Raw genomic sequence first — 9,714 nt, 5'->3', positions numbered from 1 at the left:
TTCTTCCATCAGGGCGTGGTTCAAACTCCACCTCCTGCACCGCTGTTTAACATTTTACGCTATAACCAAATGGCCCGACGGGCTAACAGGCTGGCTCGGCACAGTCACCATGCCGGCATGCCGTGCTTGGGCCAGAGCTGCGGGCCAGTGCCGGGCCACCGTTTGGCCATCTATATGCGAAGGTGTGGTTTGGGACGTGGAGGTTGGTTACGCAGACGGGACGGGTGTGCAACGAGTTAATTTGAAATAGATGTGAGGGCATATTTGTAGATGACATGGAAAGACCGTTGAAACTGGTGCTTTAATTTAGTAGAGATATGTCCGATTTCATATATGGGCCGTGAGAAACCACCCAAACCCCACATAATAGGAAGACGTACAACGCAGCGCTCCCACATATTACCACATCGCTACTCGCTAGTGGAAGGAGGAGAGCTCCCACATATTACTACCTTGCTAGTGGAAGGAGGAGAGCGACTGAGCAAGGTATAAAAAGGGGTCGGACTCTTTTTCAACTCATACCTTTCTTAACTTTTGGCTAAAATAAATTGTAAATTTTGTTCTTGCCAGTTTAATATCAGATATACGAACCATAAGTTCGCTTTGATATCAAATTTATTTTTTATAGACATTAAATATAATTGTATACCATTGTAACCCACCGCATTAGCTTATCTCCATTAGCTCTCATATCTCATTACATATCATATATCTTATTTTAAATTTCACTCTAAAAATAGTATTATCTATCGTACAAAATAGTGTTCTACACGATCATATACACTACTATAAAAAAAGTATGAGTTGAGGTGCAACATGTTTCTGAATGATGACACGCGAACTCCGAGCAAGGAGTATTTGCTGCTATAATTTTTTACCAATACCACACTCCCGATGAGCCCTGCAATATGCGAAGAAATTTGTAGGCTCCTGTTGTCAGGCGAAATGTCCACTGTTGTCCCTATAAAATTGCTTTATACGGAAGCTTTTTTAAAAACTCAAACGGAAGCACTATGAAGGCTGCAGGCGCTAGTAGTACCGGCCGTACTGTAAACTACTGTAGGTATCTGGACCGGCACAGACCAGCACAACATGAGGTCGGGCCCATGCAGAGTCCACCAGGCATGCAGCAGAGGAAGCGACAGGCGAGGAGACGGAGCCCCCATGCAGCCACGTCGCGCTCCGGCTCCCCTGGCCGACACGTCACCACGTCGCCCGTCCTGGGCTCCTGTGTCAGGTCCAGTCACAGAGAGGCAGCAGACACAGGCCAGCATGGCCCACCAACGGCTGGCACGCGTGCGTGCAGACTGCTTGCTCAGCAACTGCCACTGATGGCGCACGAACAGGCGCACATGCGTTGAGGGATAATGGTCTCTAGATTTTACGTCATAAAATTTAAATACCGAATTAGATCATGATCGAACTCTATTATTATTTATTTTTAACTAAAATTATTTAAGAGACCTATTCCACCCACAGCATTGTAGCCCCGGTCCTGTCGCCGCTCCGACTTTCCACGCCACGCCACGCCCGAGTCCGACGCAGCGTGCGCCACCAACGGCGCAGGCCGCATGCTCGCTCGGTAAATTGGCAGGGCCGCCGGGGCAGTGGGCTACCTCGGTGGTGGGCGCGGAGAGCAAGGTCGCGGGGAAACGGCCCGGTGCTCCCAGTCTCAAGCAAGCAGGTGGGTCGGACGGAGGGAACGCGTCCGGTTCTTTAATTTTTTGGACCTCGTCTTTTTTTTAAAAAAAATCAAATTTAAACTTATACACATTTTATTTTGGAGTGAAGTACACTACAAATCTCTAAACTTGATCTCTAAACTTGTTCGTCCCTTCCATATAAGTCTCAAAACTCTCAAAATGATTTTTTGATCGCTAAACTTGTTTCAGAACACACCACATCTCCAAATGGATTCAAAATACGCACCATGAGTTTACATGACGCTGCTAACAGGGATAACCGATGATGTAGTGCATCTATAGGGACTAGACTTTTGGTCGACGCCTAGATTTTTTTGGCAATTTGACTCCGGAATTATTTTACAATTTTATATGGACTAGTTAGGTGCCCGTATATTGCTACAGTTCCTATATTAGATCAACTCAAATAGTTCTCCAAACATCTCCTTAAATCTTGAATTTAATAAGTAAACAGAAAAATGCTTCTTCAATAGTTCTCTAAAATCCAAATAGACTTGCTAAATTTAGTTAATTGTTATTCAATCTTATTTACTCTCCAAATTTAACCCGATAAGCGCTCCCTAAATACGGTTGACATCGATTTCTTGACGCCTGCATGCTATTATCCTATGTAGCGAGGTAGCCAGGTCTCGCTCACTCTTTTTTCATTTTCTGCTCAGCAAGGCCGAGATCATCGGACCACCGTCACGCCACCAGACCGTCGCCCCCTACTGGTCGCGTGACCTTCTCCTCCACCCACCACGTCCTCTGCTCTCGCCTCTCGATCCTACCGCTAGTCAGGTCCGACAGGTGCCAAAACTAGATTCAAAGTCAAACTACTCCCTAAATATTAGGAACTATTGGAGACTAAGCTATTTTCACTCTCAATAGCTATTTAGCAACTTGCTAATCATGATTTTAGGAAGATTTTTAGAGAGCTATTGGAGTTGCTCTTATATAGGTAAATCTTGCTTAAATAAGATAGTTATTCAAACATGATCCAAACCCATAGATTCTTAGATCACACCAAAGGGAGACAATCAAAGACGAGGACAAGGTCAACACATGCACTAGCAATCGATGTGCCTTCAGATCGAGCCAAACCCATGTCGAGCTGGGTGTACAGCGGTGCCATCCCTATCGGCGCAACGGATCCAGCGGTGCGCCTCACATGGATCTAAACACGCGACGACGCGCTCCTAGGGTTAGATTGCGTGGATCTAACTACATCTCACGTTGCACCTAGGATTCCGTCCTAGAGACGCTAGACGACGATGTGGCGAGGAGAGAGAGGTGGAGACAATATACGTCAATGTAAGTGGTGTGGGGTAAGACGAGATGAAGTTCTTTTCTCATTTTTCCACGCTCGTGAGATCAAGGACGTGAAAGTGCAATCAACCCTAACTGAGTGTTTTGGTGATTTAATGAAAAAACAAATAAGGGTACTAACAAGTTTGCTCCTAGTGTATACTCAGTGTCTACAGAAATTAAAGGAGTTACAACTTTAGTTAAGAATTGGAAAGGGAAGTTTCAAGGACGAAGCAAACACATCAGTGGTGCCTTGTAAAGATTCCATGCGATGATCGTGTAAAAGTTTATATATATCTTGAGTCGCAAGATCTATTTCTTCCTTAGTAGTTTTCGCACATGTAATGTTGTTTGCTATTTCTCAAGCCTCTAAATTCAAAAGCTATTTTGAAAACCAATTTTTTGGACACTCTGTGTATACGGTTGTTGTTAGGATTGAGAAACGGAGAGTGTTCCTGTTAAAAGCAGTTGAGCTTTTTCAGCTGAGTTGAACTTATTCAGCTGAGTTGAGCTTTTTTAGCTGAGTTGAACTTCTTCAGCTAAGTTGAGCTTTTTTAGCTAAGTTGAACTTCTTCAGCTGAGTTGAACTTCTTCAGTTGAGTTGACCTTCTTCAACTGAGTTAAGCTTTTCAGCTGGGATTGAACGTAACTTTAACTGTGAAACTATCTGGTCAAAACCATTTGAACTTGCCTTCGGGCTAGTTCAACCTAGGTTTTCTCTCCTAAACTTTCTGGTCAAAACTAGCTGAACTGGCCCCAGGGGCAGTTCAACTGGTCTCTAGGTCATCTGGCCAGTTTGACCAGCAGTATGCTAGGTGGTTCAACCGGTGTCAGGGACATTTGACTAGTTTGACTAGCAGACTAACTGTCAGCCTGCCCCAGGCAGCTGAACCGGCCCTAGGGGCGGTTCAACCGGCCTCCCACAGAAAAGTCGAGTCCAACGACTCTTTTTGAAGAGACTCTATAATTACCCCCTCATACCTCTCTCCTCATTTACCATGGTTGCCCCACACTTATTACTCACCTAACTTGAGATAAAAGCACTCTCCCTCTCTCTCACACCCGATCTAGCTCTCAAATCAAATCAATTGAAGGAGCCCCTTTGGTGTGAGGTTTGTGCTTATGCCCTTGGATTTGGTTTTCCTCTCCCTTCTCATTCTCATCTCTTGAGCTTGTTGCAAACACCTCTTGTGCGATATTGTTGTTATTGGAACCCTAGAGTTCCTAGATAGATTGAGGTTGCTTGGGAGTCTCCAAAGTTGTGGACGACCTCAAGAAGTTTGTATTCCCCGCTCTTGTGAGCAGATTTTAGAAAAGATTCCCTTGACCTTGGTGGTCGGGTTGTGGAGGATTAGGGTTGGAAAAGACCCAGCCCTTTGTGGGCTCCTCAACGTGGAGTAGGACACCTTTGTGGTGTGGCTGAACCTCAGGATAAAATCTTGTGTCTTGTGTTCTTGCTTGATCCGTGATTGTGATTTTCTGTTGGCAAGATATGCATATAAATTTATTCGTTGTGTGGATCTTGTGGTGAATTAACTCCTGTATTTCTCAGAGTAGTTCCACGTAGTTCAAAGCCTAGATTTATTCTAGCAGTTGGACTAGTTTAGAGTAGTTCAACTTGCCTTTATAGCAGTTGAACTGGCCTACACCAGTTGAACTGTAGATTTGATATTATCTCAAATTTTGTGGTGATAATTTTCAGGTTTAGCCTATTCACCCCCTCTAGGCTACTTTCAATTGGTATCAAAGCTTTGTGCCTTGTTTTTACGCTTAACCACATGAGGAAACGATCATGTCGACTCAAAGTGATCATGTGGATCCTCTCCTTGAGGAGATCCCAACCACATCCACCGGCGAGGAAATGGACCCCAAGGTCCTTGACCTCGCCATGAAGATTTCTGAGAGGATGTTCCTCAAGATGAAGAGGAAGACGCAAAGAAAAATGTCGAAGAAGAAGAATTAAGGAAAAAGGCCGACAAAGACAAAGGAAAGGGGAAATGGAGTACAACAGCGACTTGGTTGAGCTCTTGGTGTCTAAGGTGATGAGTAAGGTAAGTCTCAACATCGAGGAGTCATTCACCAAGAGCAAAGGTAACGAATTTAACCAAGTTCATTTCGATTATTCTCGCAACTTTGTTCCCAACTTCTCTTTGGTGCCCCTCGAAAAGCTTCCAACTCTTAGTGAGTTGAACTATGACGAGTGGGCCAACAAGATGAAGTCACATTAAATCGATGTGCATCCAAGTCTTTGGGAGATTGTAAATATAGGTATGAACAAGCCCGCCCAAGGAGAAGAGATGACACTAGAAATGATGCAAGAAGTGCATCGTAATGCTTAAGTCGTGAGCATTATCAAAGGAAGTCTATGTCCGGAAGAGTACTAGAAATTTCAAGGAAGAGAGGATGCTCGTGTTATCTGGAGCATTCTAAAAATGTCACATGAAGGGGATCCTAAGTCCAAGAGACATAGGATCGAGGCCTTGGAAAGTGAGCTAGCAAGATATGATTCGAACAAGGATGAGTCTCTCCAATCACTCTTCGACCGATTGATGGTCTTGGTGAACAAGATAAGAGTATTAGGAAGTGAGGATTGGAGTGACTCTAAGGTCACTAGACTATTCATGAGAGCCTACAAGGAGAAAGTCAAGAGCTTGGCAAGGATGACTATGAGGAGATGACTCCTCATCAACTATTTGCCAAGATTCAACAACATGAGTCAGAGGAAGCCCCAACCAAGACAAGGAATTCTCATGCCTTGTTTATAAATGATCAAGATTCTTCTAAGGATTCAATGAGCAAAGACCACAAGTCAAAGAAAGTGGTTGAAAGTTCAAGTGAGGAAGAAAGTTCAAGTGATGAAGACACGGCTATGTTCATCAAAATTTCAAGAAATTTGTAAGAAGGAATGAAAAGTTCCAAAGGAAAGGAATAAAGCAGGCATGCTATAAATGTTGTCAAACTGGCCATTTCATTGCGGATTGTCCAAGTAAGAAGGAACAAGAAGCAAAGAAAGATGTCAAGAAAGATAAGTTCAAGAAAGGAGGGAAGAGCAAGGGATACTTCAAAAATAATTATGGTCAAGCTCATATTGGTAAAGAATGGAACTCAAATGAAGAGAATTCTAGCTTGGATGAACAAGAAGAGGTGGCTAACACTGCCATCCAATCCACCTCGTCATCGCTGCTCTTCACCAACCTCTCCAATGGCTCCTTTACTCCCACTTGCCTCATGGCAAAGGGGGATAAGGTACATTTATTTGATTAAAAGTTTGATGATAATGATGATGATGAATATAACATGGAAAATAAAATGATTAGTGAATTTGGTTTAAATGGATATAACATCATCACTAAGCTAATGGAGAAGTTAGAGAAATGGAAAGCAACACTTGATGCTCAAGAAGGCTTATTCGTCCTTGAAAAGGAGAGAAACCTAGAGCTTCAAGGGTTGTTAACTAAAAGAGATGAAATGTTAAGTAACTTAACTAAAGAAGCCTCTATAGCCGAAGCGACTATAGAGGATAAAGAACGTGAACTCTCCTATGCTAAAGCTGTTATAATTGATCTTGCAAATGCCAAAGAAGCACTTGAGTTAAGTGTATCAAGCTTAACGATTTTCAAAATCAAGAACTCCAAGTGCAACTTGAAAAATGCAAGGACTCCTCCACCACACCCTTAGTGGTAGATTCTAATGCTAGCTCCTCCAACACTAGCACATGCAAACACTATGTAAAGTATCATGCTACATGTTGTTTGACTAACCATGCTAGGAAAGTTGGTTCAAAGACTGAGGTTAAACATGTGTTGAGAAGAAGCTCTAGCAATGATGGGTTAAATAAAGTTGAACCCAAGTATAAATCCTTGAGAAACAACAATGGGAAAAAGGGACTTGGGTACAACACATACAAGGTGAACCCTAGCGTTGAGCATAAGGGGTGGAGATCCCCTAAGTTCATAGAAGGTACTACCTTGTATGATGCCTTAGGGAGGATCCACTCCTCCAAGGATGAAACAACTCTAGGAAAGGTAAACTTGCATACCACAAAGGATAAGTTGAAGAAGGTTGTCACAACAAATGGAGACAAGGCTCCAATTCCTATCTCTCAATCTTATCTGCGTGATTATATGTTTACCTGGGATCAAGGCAAATTAATTGTGAAATGTGTTTGTGCCTACACTAAAAGAAAAGTGATGAAAAAGAGCGTGTGGGTACCAAAGGCTTTTACTAACACACAAGGACCCAATTCAATTTGGGTACCTAAAACCGTAGCCTAAATATGTGGCTGCAGGTCTACTCCTCCAGTGATCAAGTTGGGTGCTTGATAGTGGATGTACAAATCATATGACCGGGGAGAAGGACATGTTTCAATCCTTACATCCATCCCAAGAGTCACAAGATTTTGTGTTTGGGGATAGTGGTAAGGGGGAAGTGATTGGTATTGGTAACATTCCTATCTCAAGCAATGAATCACTTTCTAATGTTTTATTAGTAGATTCTCTGAGTTACAATCTGTTATCTGTTTCACAATTGTGTGGAATGGGTTTTGATTGTATATTTACAAACACGTGTGTGAAAATCCTTAGAATGGAGGATTCCTCTGTTGCCTTTACAGGTTGGTTGACAGGCAAGTTCTATCTTGTTGATTTTAGAACAAGTGGAGTGTCATCCAATACATGTCTAGTGGCAAAATCCGACAAGGGTTGGCTTTGGCATCGTCGGCTAGCCCAAGTTGGCATGAGGAACTTGGCCAAACTTCAAAAGGATGGACACATTTTTGGACTAACCAATGTTATTTTTGAGAAAGACCGGGTTGAAGGATTATTGGGAGGCTACACTAGCACAAAACAAAATTTTCGACCCCATAAAACCAGGAACTATTGTGGTTATAGATCATGGAATTACCACTAGACGCGCAGGACAGCAGAAGATGTCTCGATGTAGACAAACACAACGAATAGTGTTGTGTAGTCGCCGGCGGCCTTCATGTCCTCGCATGGTTCGTCCTAGTGCTCCAAATGCAGCACCTCTGAGGTATCCACACGTATAGGGAGGAAGCGTCGCGTTCCGAACTTCTAGGTTCGCGATGGCGGCTAGGCGAGGGCGAGGGGCGGGCAACTGCTCGTTTACCGGTGGCGAATTAGGGTTTTCTTAACCGTGCCCCTGCCCCTCATTATATAGGCATGTTGGTGGGCTTCTAACTCCGAGGCCCATCAGTAACCCTAAAGCCCTATCTAATTTCGGATCTAATTCGAGTTAGGCTTCCTTCCCCTTAAGTGTGTGACCCTATAGGTTCACGTACATATAGACATGGCCCAAGTAGTCTTACTTGGCCCAATAATCAACAGCAGCCTCTAGCAAGACATGTCAACTCCTATGCGCACGTAAAGATCATATCAGACGAACCATTGCAACATTACGTACATGTTGTTCCCTTTGTCTCAAGATATTTGGTCTGGCTCTAAGCTGACATCTCTTTCTCGATACTGTGAATTGGAATCCTTCCATTGGTTAACACTTAACCCTAGCACGACCATGCATTTCTTGATCCAATCACTCGAGGGGCCCATAGATATCTCTCTCAAGAAGAGAGGGACAAATTCCATCTTGACTGACCAAGCCTGACAACATGCTTCCTAACAAACCCAAAACTACCTTTATAACTACCCAGTTACGGAGTAGTGTTTGATAGTCCCTAAGTAAGTCAATTCACATCTTGAGAACATGCGACAATCTTAGGTCTAAGGATACAATATACATGTTGCAAAAAGAGAACTATATTACAATATATCTCACGCTGGGTCGATCCAGCCTCATGTCATACATGCGCCCACATTATTAGTTTAACATCTCCATGTCCATGACTTGTGAAATGTAGTCATCAACTAATACATGTGCTAGTCATTGACTCTGACTAGGGACATCATTTAGAATAACCATACAAGTAAAGAATCTCCAACAAATTCACATAATTGCTAATCAATACAAGGTGCTTTTCATGGATATTCAATTAAGCAATATATATATATATATCATGGATACAAAGAAATATGATCATCTCTATGAATATCTCTAGGGCATATTTCTAACAGTCTCCCACTTGCACTAGAGTTAATCTAGAAGATATCTAATACCCATAGATCTCATGTGTTCCTCATGCTTGGGTTGTGGAAGAGGTTTTTCCAAAGGATCATCAACATTCAAATACGTATGTATTTTGCATATCTTTATTTCACCCCGCCTAACGAATTCCCGTATGAGGTGAAACTTCCGCAGTACATGTTTGCTTTCTAGTGGTTCCTTGGCTTCTTAGCTTGCACAATAGCCCCATTGTTGTCACAATAGAGGTTCAATGGACTAGAGACATTAGGAAACACACCAAGCTCGATGAGGAACTTCCTTATCCAAACACCTTCCTTCGCAGATTTAGAAGCTGCAATGTACTTGGCTTTTGTTGTAGAATCAGTCACAGTCTCCTGCTTGGAACTCTTCCAACTAACATGTAATAACCAAAAATCCATATATTTATCACAACAAGAGCATACATATTAAGAGTGATTAATTAAAACAAATGATACTAAAATAAAAGAATATGCATCATGTTGGAGTTTATATGTTTGAGCATTAACTAAAAATAATAAGGATAATAAACCCTAAATTGAAATTAGGATTTGAAAATAAGAAAAAGAGAAGGGATATGAAAATATAAATAATATATTTATATTTA

Source organism: Zea mays, chromosome 3 (genome assembly GCF_902167145.1).
Source record: "Zea mays cultivar B73 chromosome 3, Zm-B73-REFERENCE-NAM-5.0, whole genome shotgun sequence".
NCBI lineage: Eukaryota > Viridiplantae > Streptophyta > Magnoliopsida > Poales > Poaceae > Zea > Zea mays.
Note: the sequence above shows the minus strand (reverse complement) of the source record.